Source organism: Bactrocera latifrons, unplaced genomic scaffold (assembly GCF_001853355.1).
Source record: "Bactrocera latifrons isolate USDA-ARS-PBARC rearing strain unplaced genomic scaffold, ASM185335v1 scaffold_43, whole genome shotgun sequence".
NCBI lineage: Eukaryota > Metazoa > Arthropoda > Insecta > Diptera > Tephritidae > Bactrocera > Bactrocera latifrons.
Window position 1 is genome coordinate 1,774,681 of NW_017537079.1, and position 22,215 is coordinate 1,796,895.

General features: G+C 34.7%; 1 protein-coding gene across 6 annotated transcripts in view; it reads right to left on the reverse strand.

Moving 5' to 3' along the window:
* Positions 1 to 22,215, reverse strand: part of LOC108972826 (serine/threonine-protein kinase GL21140) — a 64,386-nt gene that overhangs the window by 19,240 nt on the left and 22,931 nt on the right. The window contains exon 1 of one of the 6 annotated variants that reach the window (XM_018939655.1): positions 1,022 to 1,084. The exons of the other annotated variants lie outside the window; for them this stretch is intronic. The gene's annotated coding sequence lies outside the window, so the exon portion shown is untranslated. Of the gene's footprint in view, positions 1 to 1,021; positions 1,085 to 22,215 lie in introns of those variants that run through there. 6 annotated transcript variants of the gene reach the window in all.

The following is a 22,215-nucleotide window of genomic DNA, read 5'->3' on the forward strand; positions in this document are numbered from 1 at the left end:
AGAACAATGCCACGAAGATACCGAAGTATACATGATTATATATATAAATATGTTATATAGTGTGTTTGTGTTAAAGTTTGTGGCACATTATGAGCTATGTTTGTGAAAGTAGCACAGAGAACAATTGGATATTTGGTCGACTTTTTAGAAAATTTACATACAAATGATATGAAGATGAGTATGTCGGTATTGCTGTCATATTGTTTCAAAGTCAAGAACTAAGGCTAGTCAAAGCTAAAGCTTAACGTTAGTAGCTATAAAGAAGCTGTTAAAAATATTAAATAAATAAAATCAGGTGTTATCACACCGTTGGACTTTTCAAGTGGCGATATGTAAAGTCGAAACTTTATGCGGATGTGTGAAGAACATGGAAGATATTAACAATTCAAGTCATAATATACATGCACATTAATCTACGGTTGTGTTTTAGGTTGAAGGTAAACTTTACCAAGCTTGAACGAGCCAAAACCGAAAAAGACCCTCAAAGTCAGTCAAAAATGAATCGTTTTCTTTGATTACATTCATTGTAAACGACCGAATTTGTGGGCAGAAGATTCATGAATTATTCACCATGATAATGCATTGTCACACTTAGTATGATTGTGACTGACTTTTTGGCCAAAAAATACCCATATGATGACCAGAGTTGGCTCCCTCTGATTTTTTTCTGTTTCGCTACGGGAAACGGGCTATGAGTCTATTCAAGCCATTAAAAGTCATTCGCCGAAGACACTGAAGGTCATATCAGCCAAAGATGTATGAAAAGTGGTGTGTGTGTATTAGCTCAGGAGCCTATTTTTGAGGCGATAATAAAGATTTGTAATAAAATACGGGAAAATGTAGTTTTTTGTTAATATGGATCACACACATATATATTGCATGGAAATATTGGTTAGTCGAAAATGTCTTTTCATGTTTCTAATCACACTTCTACTTATTTTTTTATTATATTTGCGCAACAAATCCCACTGATTGGACAACTCAACTTTTTTGATATAAACAGTGTTGATTTATAATTTACCTTTCGTTTTAACAATAGTCTGCAATGTTTATAATGGTAAGTTTTTTATTATCCAATTTACCTAAAAAAGAAGAAGAAGATAAAGATATATTATTTTAAAACACTTGATTAGCATAATACAAAATTATAAAAATAATAAAAATCGTTATTTATTTGTGTTAAAAATTACAGTCTGAATTATTAATTATAAACTAAGTAAAAAAAAGTTTTAAATAATATATATGTCCCCAGACAGATAATCAGCCATTGTAAACTAAGTAAAAAAAGTTTAAAAAAAAGTTATAAGATTCTCCCCAGACAGATATTTTTAAACGCCTGATTGAATATTTACTTATTCCGAATTTGCATGTGCCATTAAAAGAATTATGCAGGTTGAATTGAATAAAGTTTGGCAATACCACACCTAAAAATCCACACCCGCCGCCATGCCATAAATAGTTGCAACACCAATAAACTGCAAGATGACAAAATCGAACGAGCGAGTGGGTGCTCGTGGAAGCCAACACTTGACGGAAACAGCAAGTGCTGCTATGCGGCAGATAACCTTCGGTGGTTATGAAAACGTGGGAAACTTAAAATATGTAACTGTATGTCTGTTGTAACGTCTGAGTGCATCTAACTGTCAGTATATAATCATTGAAATGAGAATTTTCGAATGTCTTGTATTGTACACGTTGGAGTGTGTGGCGTAAACGGAAGGCAATATTGTTGCCGCAACTGCTGTTGCTAATGCAATTTCGTTTGCTGTGCATTTCACGAAATGCCAAAGTTCGCGCTGACTTCAGCAAAACACTAACTGCACTAACACACTATTATATGCTTCCGATAGTTATAAAGTTATAATATACAGCGTTATAAGAGAGAAAGCGTTGCCGCCATGTTCAGTAGTCGCTGTAACAAAATTAATTACAATTTTCTGTGTAAATTGCAAACGTATTTGATTGTTTTGAATTTTCATTTGGATTACAGTTATGAGCGTGGAAAATTAGCGCATAAAAAATGCTTAAAAGTTTGAATGGAAATTTTCTGAAGTATAGAATTTCAAAGGAATGTCAAAAACAGCTGTCAAAGTAAAAACATATATTTTACAGTTATGTTTAGTATACTTTGACAGGTTTTCATGCAAATAATTGTATACTAAATACATTGTTGGTTCATACCTTCTACAATTTATGCCAAAGTTGCTAGTCTAGTGCTATAAGGAAAAGGTTTTCGGCTTTTTGGTTACTGACTTTATGTGCCAATATAGTACTATGAGCCAAAATAGGAAGAATTTGTTTATAATTTTAAAATTCTCAATTTATTTTTCAAAATCGATGTCGTGTCTCTCAAAGTAAACCCCCTTGACCCCAATACACTTGTGCCAACGTTTTTACCAATCCTCGAAACAGTTGTTAAGGGGTTACATGGGTTTCCGTGGGTAAAAAACAGCCTTTCTTCAACAATTCTTTTCTCATATAAAAAATTAAATATTTTATTAAAATTTTTTATTGTTACCAACCTACACTATTAACAAAAAAATTCTGAAATTTTTGGAAAAAAATATTTTAAACTCGACTATAAATATTTCGAAAAACTCACAAAGAATCAATGCAATATACGACGGTGCATCATCGTGGTGCAAAAAACAATAATTCCGGACTCTTTTTACGAATAGCTTGGCGCAAACGACGCATAACACTAAAATACTATTCCTTGATGACAGTTTGGCCGATCGGAAGGAATTCCGAGTGCAAAATACCTCGATAATCGAAAAAACCTGCTTTGACATGTTTTTTGTTTTTTGGTTCGACTCATCTTTGCCACGATGTTCGGCCGATTGATCGTCTGTTTCCGGGTCATAAGCATGCATAGATCCAAAACTCATCGCCAGTAAAGTTGCAGATATCCTGTAGTTGGAAAACATTGTTTCAAAAACGTTAACGCAACGCTGTTTTTCGAAAAAACGGAGTGTTTTTGAAACCAGTCGTGCTTTCACGATTCTTAGGCCCAAATGATCTTTCAAAATGGTTTTCGTTGATTCTTCCAATACTTAAACCATGTCAGTTAGATCTCTGACAAGCACCAATTTCTCTATTTTATTGACGTGTGATGGCCGTCCTGGAGGTGGTTCGTCGTCAACAAGTTTTCGTCATTTCTTTGTTCCAACACAGTTGAGACAGCACATTTCCTGGGCCTGGATCTGGATACAAACATGTCAACGCATAATACATTTTACACTTGTTATTGCCTCGGCTGGAATAGACTAGTTGGCCCAACAGCGAGTTTTGGTTTTTTTCGGTTTCGGCTCATTCGCAATATTATTATACGACTTCAACGTCGTATTCATAAACCCACGTCTCATAACTAGTAATGGTGCATTTGATGAATGTGAGGATTTTATGTACCATTAAATAGAAGTGCCCTGCTCGACGTCGAATTTGAAAGGATTCAGGTATTTTGGTAAAAGTCTAGCATTGGCATCCTTCATACTTAAATATGAATCAAAATGTGTTGAGTCGATGCATAAGTGATGTTCAGATCAACAAGGGTGAAGGGACAACTCGCATGAGGCAAGTTTTCGATGACTTTACGACAATAACTGAACTTTGTGCTCTAGATAAATTAGACTCCCCAACAAACTTTTGCAATATTTTCAACGATTCGGTAGCTGTGACTTCAATGAAAACACAAAATTCTAACAAACTCTTCGCTCAATTTTTTTCCATGGTAAAAATCGGTAGACCAACATTTTGGGACGTAAAAAACTAACATCAGACTTAGTCTGGGCATAAAGACTAGGTTAGGTTAAACTGGCAGGCCTATAAGCCACGTATAGATTTTGGTCCTTTACGATACCAGATGGAGTTTAGTTCCTAGGTCCAAGAGAAGTAGTAATCCTATTACATGCGTGTACTTGACGCGAATTTTAACTATACTAACGGCCGCACTATCGATACCTCCTCCAGTGTATCGTACCGATGCTTACAGCGTAGTATTGCCAATGCGGAACAAGAGCATAACAAATGTCTGGTGCCTTGCTCTACGAATTTCCTGCAGTCTTCTTGATCTGTCAGCCCATTCTGGGGCGGGTGCCGTCACCAGACAGTGTCCTGTTAGTATTTCGTAAAATAAAAAGTCATTTTCGAAAAAAGTTTTGACCAGTCCAAGTCAAATTTCATCACAAGGCATATCGGTATTATTTACAGATTCTATTGAGAGGTGGGATAGATTCTTTTACAATATATACGGGTATTAAATCAATAAATCGTCTGATTTTCATTTAGTAGCTTGATTGTAAAATAAATCAATATTTCATAAAACAAACATTTAATTAAATTTAACAACTTAACAAAGCCGAATACAAGCCATGCAAGAGATGCAGATTTGGAATATTTCGCGTGCAGTGAAGAAATGAACTTTGGCTTCAACTGATTAATCAATATTTTAATTGGCACCATAATAAAGAAATGCAAAATAAATATTTTATTTTTCAAGTTTAATTGTAAAAGGCGTTTCTTGCTTAACTGATTAACTTACGATTTTTATACAATTGCCATTTCTACGTTGAAATTTCGCTCTTTTTGCATTTCTCTTTACTTGTGACAAATAAAAATCATTGTTCCGTTGAACGCGCACAGCACAACACAACGCATGCCAGCGGTAATGAAAACGTGGCTACAAAAAAAGTTGCTCCAAAAACGAATGAGATACAAAATCAAGGTGAAGTAAAGAAACAAATAACAAAATACAGTGCCAACAACAAATTGAGGTAAACAGACAAACCGGCGAACTAATAGTTGAGTGAGCATGGCAAGAAGGAACTCAAAGCTTTCGCATACGATTTAGTTTTTAAGCCGCAATGTGGCAGCAAATACACCGTTGATTAATTTTCGATAAGGGAGAAAATACCTACGAGTATGCGAACATTGAGGCATGCATGAGTATGTGTATGCGTCTTTGCATTATTTTGCCAATTTTACAGCGCCAGCGTAAGAAAGTGGAATAATGCATTACGAGTGTACGAAAGTCTGTTATAACGCGGGTGGTTGAACATTGCACCGTTATCTAGAGTGTGTCTCTGCGCGCTCACCGCGTGGGTGAACTGTAGATGCATATAAATGTATGTTCTGATGCACAGGCAGGTTACATTAGTTGAAATGCCTTACTTCGCTTGGTTGGTTCGCCGGTTGGCCGTTGGCGTGGCAGTCTACGGTAATGCCCGGAAGACATTTTCAATACCACGGCTTACAAAAGTCATGATTAGGTTTTCGCATTAGCTATTCACCTTTCTTTACATGAAGATAGCACATTAACTTCCACGCGATTTGCATGTACGAGTATGTATTAGGGTGATCAGTGTCACATTTTTAAACCAAATAAAATTATAATTTTTTTTGTTTCTCAAAACATCAAAATTAATAAAGTTAATCCTTTTTGTTTCTCAACAAAACAAGCTTATTTATTCCATAATTTAATATAATTTAACAGAAATTGGTATGGCGAATGTAAAATATTGCAATGAATTACTTTTTTTATTTTTTATTTATTGAATCTTGGATAAGGACCATGCATCAGCTTCTTTGTGGAATATGGTCGGAGCAAAGCATGTTCAACGATTGGAGTTTAAGTAGCCTCAACATCTGCACCTGTTCTGCTTTCTCCAGAATGTATTAGGAAGCGAAGCAAATGGGTCTGGTAGTGAACGAGAGCAAGACAAAATATCTCCTGTCATCAAACAAATAACCGTCGCACTCACGACTTGGATTTTACTGTTGTCAGTCATAACTTCGAAGTCGTAAATAATTTCGTCTATTTTGTCGCTCATGATTCCCGCCCTGCTATATAATGCAGAGTCATGGATAATGACAACATCGGATGAGTCGACGTTATGAGTTTTTGAGAAAAAGGTTCTGCGGAAGATTTATGGTCTTTTGCGCGTTGGCAACCGCTAATATCGCATTCGATGGAACGATGAGCTGTACGAAGTATACAACGACATTGACATAGTTCACTGAATTAAAAGACAGTGGGTACGATGGCTAGGTTATGTCGTACGTATGGACGAAACCCCTCCATCTCTGATATTGCCATTGGATAGGCCAGGTGGAGGAGGACCTGGCTTCGCTTGGCATCTTTAATTGGCGACAAGCAGCGAAAAGGAAGAACGATTAGCGCGCTGTTGTAAACTCGGTTATAACCGCGTAATCGATATCTACGCCAATAAAGAAGAAAATGCGACTCGCAGTTTTACGGAAAATCATGAAATATCATAAAATTAACCCTTAAAAATTCGATCACTCTGCCTCATTCCTTTTAACTATATCAGAGCCCACGCAAATTATCTTTCATCTTCCGTTGGGATTCATTCTTTTACGATTTTTAGTGTTTCTAAAAATAATCTACTCGGGTCTTATATAAATTGCCAAAGTTAGCTATTTGCAAGGGCTTTAGACTGGTCTAACGCTTTAAAATATTTTATTTCTTAATAATTAAAATATTGATTATAATAAACTGAAGTTAATTTGCTATTTTTTAAATATTAAAATGTAAGTAATTGGATATTTATTTTTAAATTAAATATTTAAATTTCCAATTATTATTATTATTTTTTAATTGCAACAAAAGTCGTTGTTCGACAAAAAGAAATAAATTGTTCACCCTAACAACCAAAGAGCACTGCATTGGAATATGAGTATGACTTTCAAGTGCAAAAAGCGTCTGATGATTACAACTTCATTGTTTAGTGGTTGTTATTGTTCTTCATGTGCCATGACAAATGCTGCTGAGTGACAAGACATTTATTTCCTACATAAATTGTGCTTATACTGTTGTCACCGGCTTTCTGAAGTTGGCCTTTACATATGACTGGAAGCATAAGCCAGCTTTAAACAAGTAATTTGAGTGGTTGCATTGCCGGCAGCGTGGATTGTGGCGACTATTCTATGAGCATGTATATTTTACTATATTTTAGCCGTTAGCGCTAATAAGCACATGCAAACGCAGCGGCAGCACCACCGGCAGTGGCACAATTATTTTTTTCTTTACATAAATTTTGCGCCAACTTGACTTGGAGACTCGTATTTAAATGCATTTATGCAAAAACATGCTTCGATAAGCAAAAAAAATTTATGAAAGCGATTTGACGTGGCGAAGAACTGCAGTTGTTGGCGCGTCTTGAGACATGAAAATCAGTCCTTGAACAAAAATAGGTAGTTCTGCAATAAATTCGCTTGCCTTATTACTCTATACATACTTTTATATTATTTGTTTGTGGTGAATCGCACATTTGTATAAGAAACTTTATAGCTGGCTTACAAAAAACAAGCAATTGAGCGGTTTAGTAGCAAGTCGTTGCAATTTTATTGAGATTATTTTATTTCATTGGTTTTTATTATTAGCATGGATTGAAATTGACTTTTAATATTGGGTAGTCGAAATGTTTTGGTATTTTGTTAATAGTTGTCGCTGCAGTCGTTTATCTCCAGTACTACCAATCACATTGTGTCATACCATATAGTTATGGAAAGGTGAGATCTTTAGCTTTAGATCTTAGCTTTATTTAACCAAAAAATTAAATTAAATTCGGGGAAGTTGAAAAGAAGTTACAGCTGTTCAAAAATGAGTCAAAATAATGACGAAATTCGCTACATTTTGACATTTTTGTATAAAAAAGGAAAGAATGTCATGCAAGCCATCAAAAAAATTTATAAAGTTTACGGAGACAATGAAATATGCACCTCGCTTTGGTCGACCGTTCGTTCGATCGTTGAAAAAGTCGATGAAATTATGAAAAAGAGTGACAAGGACCGTCACATAAGCTGCCATGGCATCGCTAAGGAAATTAACATTCATCATCAAATGGTTTTGAACCATTTAAAAAAGGCTGGCTACAAAAAGAAGCTCGATGTTTGGGTAGCACATGAATTCTGTAGCGAATCTGTAGCGAATGGGAACATGAGACCATAAGTGGATCAAATACGATATGAAGTACGGAAAAAAACCATGGTCCAAACGAGGTGAAGCTCAACAAATGCTCGCAAAGCCAAGATTGACGCCTCAAAAGGTTATACTGAGTATTTATTTGGATTGGAAAGGAATTGTCGATATTCTCAGATGAGAACTGATCAACAGAAAGGGCTTGTGCCATGGGACTACCATTTGTTTTGGTCAATGCAGAACGCCCTTAATGGAGTAAAGTTGCCTGAAGTTGAAAAGTCCTTGAAAATTACTTGTCGCAGTTTTCACCGAGAAACCGGTAAAGTTTTACACTGATGGAATAATGTCTCTAGCGGTAAAATGGCAAAAATTGGTCGACCAAAATAGTTCATATTTGGTCCATGGTCCATTAAAGTTCATTATAAATATAAAAAAATAAATTGTCTAATAAAATGTCTCGATTTTGCAGTAAGCCACCGTAGTTGTAATATTCGCTATAAAAAAGCGATGACATAAATATCGGTGCATGACATCAATTAAAATCGATTAACAATTAATTGTGAACTTCGATTGAAATCAAATGCTTATGGCCTATTATACATATACAGAGCTAAAGGCTTAAGAGTGTACTTCCATTTATGTATATGTACATAACACTTTACTTAATGGACATTAAAAAAATATATTGAAGATATTCAAACATTAATTTAATAGGCTAGTCATTCGCTATCATAAAAATCCAACAATAGCATGGCTCCGATTTATGTAAAGCAAATTTAAGTTCGTACCGCAGCAGCCTAGTGGAATAGATGACTCATGGCTTTGCTGATCGTGGCTTTAAAGCTATTTTTATAGCAGAAAATTTTTTCCTCGACAGACATTTTAAACAAATTTATGCGTATCTTTCCGACATAAATAGGCTTTTATATGGAAAACCCTCTTGCCGGCTAGAATTATTTATAAAAAAAAATACTTCTCTCGCCCGCATTCTCACTCTTTATTAAAACGAATTTATTAACTTTCTAATTAGACGAACAAATGACGTTATGAATATTAATGAAAAGGCACACGAAGTTTTTGTGCAAACCACATTATTAGCGTCTTCGGGTCTGCTCTTGTTATTATATTACGAAAATTAACCAACTACGAGCCGTGTGGCTTTCCAGCAAGTAAAACAAAAGTATGTTAGCTTAATTAACTAAATATAATATGTAAGTGAAAAGGTACGCACTTCACCTATGATGCTTTAATCTTAATTATTCAAAATGGGGCAAAGAGTTTAGCGTCTGTGCGGTATGTAATTACCGTTAAAAATGACTGTATTAGTAAGAAAAATAATATTATATATAGCGCGGCTGCAATGTCGCTAATGACATACGACATGGATATAAATATGATAACGACGTAAGAAAAAGTTACGGAAAAGTGTGAGCAAAGTAAAGCAAACAAAACTCAGGCAGTTAAGAATATAGAAAAAGTTGCCGACAAGAAAAAATTATAGTATTTATTGATATGAATGTATGAGTATGCAAACGCAAGAGTAGCAAAAAGTCTAAAGTGAAAGGTGGTAACTGGATTGGCAGCAAAAAAATCTATATAACAACAATAGAAAGGCACGCAAGGTCATTTATATGGCTACGATAACATCTTTGTTAATGATCGCAGCACTTAGAAATAAGCTTATTTTTTTCAAATGCAACGGATATCTTACACTAAACCAAAAAACAGTTACGTTTACCAAACAAAAAGCTCGAATTTTTTATTTAATTGCCACAGAAAGTTTTCACCGCTCATATATCGCGTGACAAACGTCTGCATTAGAAATGTATGAAGAGCGCAAATCCTTGAACTTTTCACATACTTTCGATAGTTTTAATGCCATTTTCCCAACACATATGTAAGTAGTACTATATATGTATACAGTATATGCCAGTATTTAGCAACTAACAATGTACTTATGGTACATACAATGCACAGCTGAGCACGCAAGGAAGCAGTCGGCAGCATCCATTGTTGCTTGTGCGAAACTATCCATAAGCTAACCTAGCTTTTTGCTATGCTTTTTTGGTTGTCGGTGCTTGGCAATGTGCGTTGGCAAACAAGTGCTGGCATTATTATTTTTACTTTGGATTGTGTTGTAGTTGTAGTTGTATTTTTTTGCATTCTTATGTGTATATTTTAAGAACAAAAACGTTTTTCATTGCAAATCCAGTGCAGTTGAACAAACAGTAACTATATGAGAAATCATATGAGATAATGCACACCATTGGTAGAGTGGAGATGAATTGAAGGACCGAAAAAGAGATAGCAGATGGATTTGCGTGCATGTGCATAGATGGAAATATGTTAAAAGTGTGCAATTGTATAAATTTGCATTCAAATTTTCATCCTTATATTAGTATGAGCAATTTCACATGCATATTTTAGACTAAAGTATTTAAATTTAAAGGTCTCTTCATTTTTATGTATTTATTAAAGTGGCTAAAGCAGTTTAGAATTTCCAAAAATCGATTTTTTCGCTTAAGGTACACTTTAGAGTTCTAAAAACTTTATTCAATTGATAGAATAATAAAAAAAATTAAGCTGTCTATTCCGCAATGCACTCATTCGGATCACTGAAAAAGTGTACTAAGTTTGCCACGAAAGTTGTGACTTCCGATAAGAAACTTCGGAGACCTACAAAATGTGTGTATATCAGCTATCAACAGCATGAGCTGAGTCGCCTTAGCCATGTCTCGTAGTCTTGGGGATTTAAAATCTAAAATTTTGCTTACGTCCTTCTATTCGGAAGACGCTACGCATTTCAGTCGACAAGATATCCTCATGAAATCGTCCTGTCAATTCAACAATTGAGCATCAGTGGAAAACTGTGAATCAAATGTTTCCATGCCAGTGAGACAAAGAAGTGCCCGTAGCGTCAAGAATATTGCTGCTGCTGGCGCATCAATTGAGGAAGAATCAAATTAATCAAGCGATGGGCATCTCTGTGACGTCGTACTGACGAATTTTGCGAAAAGATCTGTGCCTACATTCTTACTGAAGCTGCTTGACGACCAGAATTGTCGTATATTGTGCTGAGCAACAACTTGAAAACGATCCGGATTTTCACCGAAAAATCATCTTCAGCGATGAGGCTCATTTCTGCCTGAATGGCTTCGTTAGTAAGTAAAATATAATATAATATAAAAAATTACGGTTTGGTGCGGTTTATGTGGCGTCATTGGGACATACTTCTTCCGTGCTGATCAAGACCGTCACGTTACTGTGAATGGGAATCCCTACAGCTCACGAAATGGCCCCGTCAATTGGCCGCCTCGGTCGTATGATTTAACGCCGTTAGACTATTTCCTGTGGGGCTACCTCAAGTATAAGGTTCATGCCAATAAACCAGCAACGATTGATTCGAATTTTGTACGAATATTGAACGTAAAATTACAGCAGTATCCGATTTATAGGAGGATGGAGTCATGTGTAGAAGTTTACGCAAGTGAGGAAAGTTTTCTGATCGCCATTCACTTGGGAGTGGCCAGAAACGATTCGGTATCCTCTGGGTAGCCTAAGAACAGGCGCGCTGTTGTTAACTCGGCTAAAATCGCGTAAGCGGTGATTACGCCAATCATGATGATCCGATTTATACTCGAAAACCGTCAAAAATTGGGTTCAGCGTCTGGACTTCAGCAAATATGCCTTATAAGGTGGCCATGCAATAGAAATCGAATTCCATACATAATGGCATCGAATGGAATGTACTGTCACAGGAATAAAGAATTTCGTTGATACCCAAACCGTTTTTGTTTCATTTAAAAACTCTTATAATGCTCTTATTGGAAAACCCGTTATTTCCCATATAATCTTATACCTTCGATGTTCCTAGGACCATTGTTGAATTGTGATTCCTTTATCTTTACGTTCAAAATAGTCTTAACTTCGTTTAAGGGCCCAGTTGAGTTTTTGTTTGACACTCGGGTTTCACGGTTTCCAAAAAAAAAAAAAAATCTGTTTGCCCTGTTTAATTCTATAACACCTCTAGAATGTCGTGACAAATACTGAAGTTGATCCGAGTAATAGTTTTGGAGATAAAGCCTTGAAAAGTTGCATTCTCGTGGTCAGCTATATAGTCACTTAAGATTTTATACCCGTTTTGCCGAAACAGTGTTTTCAACGTCGGTGTTCAAGCTTTTTGGCGAACTACTCAACCGAGCTTAATGAAATTGTATAAAGGTCTTTGCGATGTTATTTACAAGTTCTGGAAAGAACATCGTCAAATTTTCAACAAAATTTGGATTTTATTGTAAAAACGTCTACCAAAAATGCAATTTTCACTTTTTTCCTTCCGTTAATACCTAGTTTATGGTAACTAAAACATATTTTTTCTTTCTTTTTTTTCTTCAAATAATCCTGTTTTTTCCTAGTGACCGACTGAATATTTTGCATTTTCCAAATTTCACAAAATTATTTCAAAATATGTATATGTAATTATGTGATAATAAAAAGTTTGGGTAAAATATTTCATTTTCTATATGAAAACAAAAATATTGAGAAAAGTCTGTTTTTTGCTGGAAGAAACCATGTAACCTTTTAAGTAGCAATTAAGCACTCATACAGTTATTGAGTGCCAATTACTTAGATACAAAGTTAAATTAACATGAATCAGCATTTAAAATCAATTTATGCTTATCTCTTTCCGTAGATAAATAATAATAACAGTTTATTAACATGTTTGTAACGATTGCATTATTCATTTTTTTCATAACAGATGCATAAGAATGAGAGAAGGCTGTGGGATTGCTTCTAAGTGATGAATTCAATAGAAATTTATAAGTATTTTTAAACAGTGACTAAATATGCACTTTTTATTATCACAAATCAGCATATAAAGAGAAGAAAGCGATTACGACGCCTACTTGACAAAAACATATAAATGTGCTCTGTTCAGCCAACGCTTTGACACAAAGCAGACCGCTTTTAGCAATGAATTCCCGCGTACTTGCAATATTTGTATAATAAATGGCTGTAATATCAGTGTACGGAGTGTTAACGAACTCAAGTTCAATTGCCAACACACAAAGCAAAGTAAACTGACTGCCTACCGACTAGCCGATCAACTACCCACAGTAGAAGCAACGAAACGTTGAGCCAGCATTCTCCAGCAATAAGCGAAAATAAAAATAATAAATTTTATTAATATTATTAAAAGAGTAGTTGTAGTTAATAGGATTGAAAAAAGTACCAGTTTCTTCACCAATGCCGTTATATTTAAATTTGCCCATGACACATCTAATTTGCAACACTTTTCAGCAACGACTATGTATAATAAACCGGGAATCACAACTCTGAGTATGTTGACTTTTTATACAACAACCGTTTGCACATTTATTAATATTTTTTCAATATTGCTATATTTAGTATATATGATAATTAATTCGTCTAACACACTGACAGTGTTTGATAAAATAATTTACCTCGTCTACCAACATTTACCAATGCAATGGCTATTTATATGTTTTATGGCTTGCACTGGGCGTTATTAGCAAGTCATCAATATATTTTGTCAGCAAGTAGATAATGATAGACAAATAACTGAAATATACCATAAATTGAGTAGAAACTGTCATGTCAACATACAATATATTAAAGTGAATAACTTCATTCACTGTGGAAAGAATAAATAATGAGAGAAGTGTTAAGAAAATAGTAGAAGTAGCTTAGCAAAACAAGTTTCTAGTGTCTCTTTTCTAAATTGTATTTATTAGCAAATCATAGATTTTAACTGGCAACTGGTAATTACTAGTCTTGGCAATATACCAGACAATGATTGTGGATATGCAAATCCATATCTACTAAAGTGTCCTACTGTTAACTAAAACAGCGTTTCAAGCAACATTTTCCGAGAAAAATTTTCAAACTCAAAATTTACACACTCAATCAAGTATTGACATCTCGACAATCACGTAGTCGCATATTGACCCATTAACGGAAGTTATGTACGTTCACCTAACCACTTACTAAAAATTTTTTTTTGTTAATCCGTCATAATTTCTAGCTAAAAATCTTTACCTGTCAATACGTCACATGACTCGTGGAAACCACTACACTCACAACCGTTATTTGATTAGTGACATTTTAAAATAAAATTATGTAAATATTTACGAGCAGTATGCAAATGATTTTGCGCCTCAGACATTTAGCGCTTTTTTATTGACGAAAGTACATTGTCAGCGGATTTTTCACCTATTTGCGAATTTTTGGAATACTCCATGAGTTGAGAAGTATATAGACACATACATAGGAATATTTAAAAATAAATTTGATAAGCTGCCAATAATACGAGTTTAAACTGCTTACGAACTGCTTACGAAAGTATTGGAAATATTTCAAAGATTTGACATTGCATGGACTATTTTCATGAAAAATAAATGAAAAACAAGTAAGACGGAGCTAAGTTCGGGTGCAACCGAACATTTTATGCACTTGCAACTTGCAGGAACAAAAGCCAGGGAAATACTATCTCAACTAGAACAAGCAATATTATATATGTATATGTACATATGCTCTATATAACTCATACACTGACAGGCACATACGGTTTGTTAGAACAACGAAAATTATTATACGTATTGTTTGTGATTTGGGGTAGTATCGACCCGATTTTATCTATTAACTATTATCATGTCGCATACTAAAAAAAATATTCCCTAGGTTTCTTAAGGTATCACACATATTATCACCAATCATATGGAATAAAGTTAGCTGGAAGTTCGAAAATCCTGATATTAGTTATATAGGGGCTAGGTCAAGTTTTCGCCCAATTTTATTTATTTTAGGCGTAAAGATATAATAGATACTCATAAGAGTAAAACATGCTCTGTCATTGTCATGCCCTGGAAATTCGGTACATATGTGCTTGGAGAAGTGTTGACCAGATTCAAAACATTTTTTATATTCAAAGTTACTATTTTCACTAAATGATTCTGCTGATTTTCTATTGTATATCCCATATATTGGTTGAAATTTTCGGTCGGTTGGGGTCCACATATTTGGTCTGCCTGGTTTCTGGAATATTTATTTATTTATTAATTTATTACACTTTTAGTAGTTTTTAACAGTACTGTTATGTGTGAAATAGACGGGGTTGTCTTCCGATTTCATCCACAGTGTCGATAGGGATTCCAAAATGATTTGTCCTGAGTGAATTTCATTATTGTAGCTTATGTTGTTTAGGAGAGAATTACATTAAACCAATTAGAGGGCGGACCATGCTTATTTTTTTCCAAAATCTCTAGCCCAAAGCTGCCTCTGCTCCTGGGACCTCCCGAGCCAAATTACAGTTCCATATTTTAATTCAGTGCTTAGTTTTGGCACTTTATACGTTTTCGATTAATGGCGTTTTGTGGGCGTGGCAGTGGTCCGAATACGTCCATCGAATTCAGATTAAATCTACGAATTCCATATTACTTTTTTGAAAAGGAACACGTCTACCAAGTCTCATTAAGGTCTCGTAATTTTTAGTCAAGTTACAGCTTGCACAGATGAACGGACGGACAGACCTTTATTCCAACTCGTCGCGTCATCCTGATCATTAATATATAAAACCCTACATCTATCTCGCCTAGTTTTAACCGTTAGTTGAACGAAACTATTACGAGTATACTCTGAAGCAACATGTTGCAAGAGTATAATAAAGTTTGTAATGTTGATAAAAATTATGTTGTAGAATATTTTGCTATAGTACTCAAATCAGGATTGTTGGGCACGAAGGTTGTGCTATGTGTTTGGTAAGATTAACAGGAAATCAGCTACTATAAGCTGCTCTCCTAGGTCCAAACTCTTAAATTAGATCTGCCTTGTCAACAATTGGATCGTCTGAAGGCAGTGATATTATAAAATTATTTTAAAACTTGCAACAAGTCATGGAAGAAAAAGGTGTGCATTTGACCTACATCGTATAATTCTAAAATGGAAAAATTATTGACTTCTCTTTACTAAGCCCCATAAGATTGCAGTGTAGGTTGATTTTATATAACAGGTTAAGTCTTTCTAATTATTGGTTATATGTCTGTATGTCACATATTTTCAAAAATGTTGAATCAGTTGTATAGGAGTGATTGAAAATAATTTATACGGGATCACCAATTACTTTTACTCCAAAGTGGAAAAAGATATTCGCTTAACGAATTTTATTTCGCTTTATCGCAGTGTTGTTGTTTAAAAATCTCAAATTTTACAATATAAAAAAATTTCATAACTCTCTGTAATATTTATATTTTTTATTATTGATAACTACACTATTTTCTCAAAAATAAGTATATATATATTATTATCTAATTTTAGTCGAAGTATTTTTTCTTTTCAATTTCAATTTGTCCATTATCTACCTATCTGTCCGCGTGTTTATCGATTTTTGACAAAAGCAATTTATTATAATATTTATTAGACAACGCTTACGTGATAAGATTGTGTCATTACACAAACAGATACCTGAAATGTTCACTAAATAAATAATTAAATCGAATATATCATGTAATTATGGTAAAGCGAACATATGCGAACAGGTCACTATCGATTAATGAATATTTAACGCACCCAGTACAACAACAACAAAAACGAACAACAAAGTGCGTTACAGCAGAAGCAAAAACGTACAATAACGATTAGGCAAGGTCGGAAATGCCGTTAATCAATACTAATACCAATTCAAGTAAATTATAACTTTGCGACAAAAATATTTGTGTGCTTTTTTACGTTAGTAATTATCGCGACGGTGTGACGGAGTAATAATAAGGACTTGTCGCCCTCAGCAAATGAAAAACAAAAATAGTATATAACAATAGCAACAATAGTTATCCTTAATTAATTATTTAAAAATGTGCGTGAGCTCGGGTTTAACACGCTTTTATTTTCTCTTTATTGTTCTCACGTTTTATTTATTTATTTTCCAATGTGTTTGTATGCGATACGTACGCTCAATTCTGGAAAAAAGTGGATTAGGTCAGCTGGTGCCTTTTCACCAAAAGTGGATTAGATCAAACTTATTCACACACATAAATTATTGCGCTTATTGTTATTCGATTTGTTTATCTCGCTTTTGTTACTTTAATACGTGGGATTGCGATAGGTGAACGTATTACGGTAGCAAGCGATTAGTAAAAGTAAGTATGTATATGTATGTAGATACATATGAACATTTTATACTTTAATACCCTGACCAGTGTATTTAAGTTTTTCACGATTTATGTAACACCCAAAAGGAAACGTTGGAGACCCTATAAAGTATATAAGTAAATGATCAACATGTTGAGTTGAGTCGATTTAACCATGTTCGTCAGTCCTGTCAATCTGTATATACGCGAACCAATCCCTCAATTTTTGAGATATCGTTCTGTAATTTTACACCAGTTTCTTTTACACCCAGATGCTACTCATTTGATGAAACCGCTGATATCAGACAACTAGAGCATATACATAGCTGCCTTACAACTGACCGCTCAAACTCAAGTCTTTGTATAAAAAAAACTTTTTTTTTGAAAAGGTATCTTCAACAAGTTTCGCTTCCAATATTACTCAATGCATCGCTACTAGTTTCGAAGAAATTATTCAGGTCGGACATTTATAGCATATAGCCACCATACAATTGGCCTATCAAACTCATGTCCTTGTATACCAAACTCTTTTATTTGCCCAAGCCTTTTCACCCAATATGGCACAGATTATTAATCAAGGCTACCAGATCCGATGATATTATCCAGAGCAGACTACTATAGCATATATTAAACTTAAGGTAAAGATCTGTTTATGTTTTTTATGCTATAAAAAATACCTGCGAGGGAATTATATGTTCAGTGCAGCTGAATCTAACGTTTTCACCCGTTATACATACATACTTATGTACATACATATGTATATGAAAAAGAGAAATGATCGACAGCAACTCAGGCCATTCATTTATCAATTTTAGTTTACACCTCACGATTTTTTTAGGTGATTTCTTGTTTTCATTTTTGCATATGGCGGTGAAAGTTTCGAAGCAAATTTAATTCACCTACTGTTTTGCGCATTTAGTAACAAATATATTGGCAGACTTGATAGAATGGGTGCTAACTCTATATAAAATTGATGATTATAATGGGTGTGTTGACTACATATACATACATATATAATGAATATAAATATATACATCTTACTTATTTACTAGCGTAGACAACGCTTACGCGGTTATAGCCGAGATTATTATATATGTATGTATATACTAACAAGTAAAGAATGCCAATCCGACTGGAGTCTTCATCGATTCGTCACCCGTGTGCAGTTTAGCCTCCATATGTCGTTTAGGGTTTGTTTGGCAGTTATTTCTTAGGGCGGGAAATTTTTGCCTAGAAATTTTTACCGTAGAAAAATATAGGAGAATATTATGGTTAGTCTCTTTATCACGTACACTAGTATTTCTGTGACAAAAAGGATTTACTGAAGAAAATTGTCTCATGCCGACTATCACGATATCGAAAAAGTTGTCAGTGTTTGACAATCATCATCGTGTATGAGTACTAGTGCCGAAGCACTTTTTTAATGCCCAACAATTTAGGGAATGACGCTCCAAAAATGAGCCGAAAGTGGAAACACTAAAATTCGCTAAAGGCACAGAAGACCATGTTGTGTAGCGACAGAAATTTGTGGAGTTGACAGTCCTCGGTGAGAGTTGTGAGAGCGGCACAGAAGATTATCTTAGCCGATGCTTATATCAGTGTATGAAAAATTTATCTATAACATGTTTGTATTTAAATAAATGAAAATGTATTTTTTTATCAGTCCGGGTCAAATTTGATTGAATAGTACGAAGTTATTTGATATTCAATTTCTTTTCGCTTATGTTGGTACTAGTGATATATGTATGTACATATAAGAATTACTTGTTAGATTCGATAGTCTCTAAAGCTTGGCAGATTGAAAGCAGTAACTTCAACGAAATCAATTGGTGACTGATGAAGGTGGCAGTCCAGTTGGTAATATCATTTATATTGTATATAGAGTACATACTTAACATACATACATATAAATTTAAACATACTCTAACATTAACTATATAATTATATTATTCCTTACTTACTAACTGAAATTGTAAAACCACACTTTAATGCTTATGCATGTGTAAGTATTAAAGCACATATACACCGAGTATTAGCCAGAAGAATGTCTGATAAAAAGACTTCATTTGTATGTCTCAACTACGCTCAGGTAATTCTTATTCCCCATAGTAAGTATGGCACAAAAAGAATGAGTTACATACACAGAATAAGAAACCGTATATATAAACACACAGAGGTAAACATAATATGTAGGTTAGAAAGTGGAAAGAGATTTCAAACAAATGTACCAGAAGTAGGTACCAATGTATATAAGAGGAAGTTAATTTTAAATTCCAAGCACATCTCAGCTTCTGAAGAGTGTTTTGCATGGGAAAAGAAACAGACAAAACCTTAGGCATTTATGTGTGTATGTTTGTATTTTCTCACATATATACATGTTATATATGAGTGTGTGCAAATATTTTTTTGTTAATATAATACTTTATCTTTTTCGCGTAGACACCGCTTACAGGTTATAACCGAGTTTGCAACAGCGCCCGTCGTTCTCCCTTTTTTGATTTCTGGCGCCAATTGGTGATTCCAAGTGTAGCCAGGTCCTTCTCCACCTAGTCTTTCCAACGGAGTAGATGTCTTTTTCTTCCTTTGCTTCCGCACAGCGGGTAATGTTCATCCATTCCGAAGAAATGACCTAGCCAGCGTAGTCTATGTCTCTTGAAGCTGAACTATGTCAATGCTGTCATACAGCCGCGGTTTTTCACCATTGATAATGCCTAAAGGACCAAAAATCTCGCAGAACCTTTCTCTCGAAAACTCGTAATGTCGACTCACCACATGTTGTCATCGTCCATGCCGCTGCATCGTAAAGCAGGGCTTCGAAGTTATGACTGTCAAGAGTGACATGGGAGCCATGTCGCATGTTAGACGTCTGTGTGTTTAATAACAGGAGATATCTCGTCTTTTGCTCGTTTACAACCAGAGCCATAGGCTTCTCTTCCTTATCCAGACTGGAGAAAGCTAACTAACTAACGACGCGATTGTTGAGTCCAATAATATCAATATCATCGACGTACACCAGCAGCTGTACACTCTTAGATTGTACCTTTTCTATTCACATCTGCATATCGTATAATTTTCTCCAGCAGTAGATTAAAAATGTCGCACGATAAGTAGTCGCCTTGTCTGAAACCTCGTTTGAACGGCTCGAAGAAGTTTTGTCAAAGGCAGATTTAATATCGTAAGAGGTGGTGTGTGTCGATCTTCTTTTCACGGGTCTTTTCCAAGATTTGGCGCATGGTGAATATCTGGTCAGTTGTTGATTTTCCAGGTCTAAAGCTGCACTGATAAGGTCCAATCAGTTTGTTGACGTTGGGCTTTAATCTTTCAAATAGTACGCTCGATAGAACTTTATATATATGATGTTGAGGAGGCTTATCACATTTATACTATACATTTACTTATTTTCAAAAATATAAAAAATTGTTTACAAGAAAATTTTGAAGTACTAAAAATCAGGCTTCTGTTGTTCTATTTCTATATGAAGCTTAAAATCTCACCTTTCCAACACGATATGGTATGTCACAAAGTGATTGGTAGCACCGAATACGAATGCAACATCTATTGACAAAATACGAAAAAAACATGTTCGACTACCCAATATTTTTATATATGTCGATGTTAAAGAATTAAATAAAACAATAATTTTTTGTGAAGATGTGAAAACCTCTTTCAGCGTATTAATAAATATGAGGACAATGTCACATTTCAATTATAACGCTTGAACCTAACCTCGAAAATTTGCATCAGTTTCACTGACCACATAGGTACATACATATATATTTCCGGTTGTATATAAATTTTAAGCGAGAGGACATGGAAAAAGGAAACCAAACACGTTGACGATAAGAATGTCATGGCGGTAAAAAATAAATTACAGAGAAGTCCAACTTTACTCATCGCACACAAAAAGAAAATTGTAATAAGAATGTAGAAATAATAAAAATGAAGATGAAAAGAAAATAAATGCAACAAAAGAACAGTTGCTGGAGAATATACACGTATTCGTACAAATGTATATGTGTGATTGTTTTTTACGACATGCAAGTCTCATAGCATGTAGCAATATAATGTTGATGAGTTGTCACGTCTAGGTTTCACACTAAATAACTCAGCATTTACCGAAAACGGATGGTTTTCAAAAAGCTTGCAATGCAATCTCATAAACACATTGGACGCAGCGTTAGCCAGCCGCTGAGAGTGGAGCGACATGCGACATTGCGGTAACATTTCCATAGCCGACGCTGTGAGCATCTGCTTTTGACTGACTGAGTATTTTTATACATTACAAAAGTATATGTATGTATGGGTTTTTGGCTTTGTAAAGACATGACAGCTATGGCGCTAATGTAAGTGCATGCTCTGCTACCCTGCCTGTCTAGCGGCGCTTTTACTTTGCATACAAACATATATATAAATATATACATACGAGTATGTGCATATAAATAATTGTGTACGCCAAAGCTTAAATGCTGATACTTCCATTTTTGGTAAGACAAAAGCCACATGAAGACAAAGCAATGCGCCAAGTGGAGTAGGTAATCCTCGCACAGGAGGTAAACGTATTGGTATGCCAATTTCTTTATCCCGTCTGGCTGTTGGACTGTTTGTCCAATGTAACTGTCTGGTTGGAGCATCTGCATGATTGTCAACACAAATTGTAGATTACATTGTATGCATGGATGTATGGATGTGTGTAGGTAATTACACATACATTGGCCTTGATATACATATAGGTATGTATATATGTTTGAACATATATACATCTAGGTTGATATTTCTCCACTTTAGCATCTGTTAACATTTTTTTCTTTAAATGGCAACACGGCACATGTAAGCAAAGTAATTCCTTCCTTTGGGATTGTACGAATTGAAACTGTTTGTTCTTTTCTTTAGTCCAATTATTATTTGCGGCTGGTCAACCAAAAGCGTCATAAGGAAAGCGTAAGTAATAATGTTGAATTTTTGGTTAATCCAATATAAAACTGATTATCACGACTTTACCATGGAAAAAAACTGAATAACCAGTTCAATTTTGAAATTTTGGGTTTCATGGACCCAAGTATTTGAGCAGCACTAAGTATTTGCACGGGTCATCTATTGAACTTTGCAAATGACAATAACATCGGAAAAGTTAAAGAA